Here is a 2,173-nt window from a genome sequence, read left to right as displayed (position 1 = left end):
CAATAAAAAGTAATGAATGTGGTTGTGACATCAAACTTGTGGGGTCACATGAGGGGAAGGAAGAAATGGGCTGGAACAAAGAAGCCACCACCCACATCAAGCTGTCCTTCCTCCTGTGGTTGTAAAACTGAAACTGTCCTTGAACCCAGCGGCAGGCTCAGTATGGTGGCTGAATTCCTTTCTCTCCTCTTATTTGGTAAGTTTCTTAGCATTGATATACTGGGATTTGAGACAAGGGTGGATTGACTGACTGAGAGATGTGACAAATACAACAGAAGTAACACTGCCTTCTATTCATTGATTGCTTCACACGTGTCAGGACCCATGCTGCAGGCTTTATGGCCGCTTACGTATCAAGTGTTCCTCAGTATGGGAATATGTGTATTCCACAGTCATGATGGTGCTCTATGTCTACAACACCTTCATGTAATTAATAATTTATTGTCCCTGTGTCAACTCTTCTTCTTCAAATCAAATAAATGTATTTATTTGAAATAATGTAGCAAGACTGTAACTAATAATGTAGTCACTTACCCCCCCACCCAAAAAAGGTAACTATAAAAAATAATACAATGGAGAGGTGGAAAATGTTAAGAATTCTAGTCTTTGCTGTTCATTGTCAAGTTTGAGCCCATGGAGGAACACTCTCTTTTTCAGTCGGTGACAGAGGTGTGATTCCATACACTAATCTTTTCTCCTTGATTGGAACAAAGGGGCTTAGCCCTGGGGGGTGTTGGCTCAGTGGTTAGATCATCAGCCTGAGCACCAAAGAGTTGCAGTTCGGTTCTCTGTCAAAGGCAGGTACCTGGGTTGCGGGTTAGCTTCCTGCCCTCCAGTTGGGGTGCATGTGGGAGGCAACCAGTCGATGTGCCTCTCACATAGATGTTTTTCTGTCTCACTCTCTCCCTCCCTCCCACTGTCTCTAAAAAGCAATGGAAAAAATATCCTGATGTTAGGATTAACAACAAAAAAAGGGCTTAGTGTGATCTGAAAGGGAGCCAACTGTGTGATGCCGTGACCAGGGCTATAGAGCACTGTCACTGGCTCAGCTGACAGCATCTCACAGAGCGCCTGTGCTCCGCATTCCACACTGCGGGAAACACCTCTCAGATCCTTTCAAACAATCCTGTGTGATGGGAACTGTCCACAGTGGTAAGTGAGGACCCGGAGACAGAGGAGGGGGGGGGTGTCCTGCAGAGAGTGAGCACAAAACTCAAAATGCAAGTCCAGGCCTGTCTTCCTCCTAAGCTTTACTGTTTCTCTCGGTTTTCACAAAATGTAAAGGGAAACAGGTATGGGGTCTTCAGAACCACAATGTCCTTGGGCCGAGTGAACAGATGCTGGGCTGGGGGAATTCTAAGGGCACGACAGGAGCCTGGGTCACCCTGCTAAGTGAACAGCCAATCACAAAGATCACACCGTGTGATTTCCGTCCAGAAATCTATGGAGACAGAAGGTGCATTAGTGGTTGTTTGGGGCAGGGGTGGAGGAGGCAGGAGAAGAGGGGAGCATAGCCTGTGGGCATGGGATGTCATCGTGAGGCCCTGAACATGTTTTAAAGTTACTGTGAAGTTTGCAAACATCGGGGAATACAGGAAACCCACTGAAACATGCACTGTCAATGGAGACTATATGGTGTGTGAACTGTATCTCAATAGCGCTCTTTGTTAACGTCCCCAGGTGTGGAGCTGGGGTGCATCTCAGGGTGTCTCTGTGACAGGAAACCCAGGTTTGCTCACACAGGGACAGTGTGCAGTTCCTGGTATGGATGTGGTCACTGTGACCTGATTCTGACATCTGTCTGATCACTAGACTCTAGGGGAGCCCTTAGGGCTTTCTTTATGTGAGAACCTCATCTGAAGAAAGTGCAGGGTTCCATCCTGAGGCCTTCTGGTTGTTTCCAGGAGGTGAGAGAACCCAGCTCATGTTTGGTGCCTCCCTCCTGCACACAGTGGCTGAGCTGCATTTGACATAAAGGATGCGGGCTGGGCTGACACCTTATCTGTACAGAGGAGAATTACTACATCTGCAGCGCTATCTTTATGATCAGAGGCCTTGTATGTATCTTAAGTCTCCTTATTTCCACGGAATGAACCCTTTTAACCTCCTGACTCTCCCTTTGCTCAGGTGCTATTTTCTATTGGAAATTCCCTGTCTCTCTCTCTCCCCCTCA

General features: G+C 47.2%; 1 long non-coding RNA gene across 1 annotated transcript in view; it reads left to right on the top strand.

The window, feature by feature from the left end:
• Nucleotides 1-166: 166 nt before the first annotated feature.
• LOC106695504 overlaps nt 167-2,173 on the top strand; it is a 10,498-nt gene continuing 8,491 nt past the window's right edge. Inside the window, exon 1 of the long non-coding RNA XR_002827510.1 lies at nt 167-196. This is a non-coding gene — a long non-coding RNA (uncharacterized LOC106695504). The remainder of the gene's footprint in view (nt 197-2,173) is intronic.

The sequence above is a fragment of the Myotis lucifugus genome, unplaced genomic scaffold, assembly GCF_000147115.1.
Source record: "Myotis lucifugus unplaced genomic scaffold, Myoluc2.0 scaffold_1459, whole genome shotgun sequence".
In the NCBI taxonomy this organism is placed as follows: domain Eukaryota; kingdom Metazoa; phylum Chordata; class Mammalia; order Chiroptera; family Vespertilionidae; genus Myotis; species Myotis lucifugus.
Note: the sequence above shows the minus strand (reverse complement) of the source record. Positions and strands in the feature narration are given on the sequence as shown.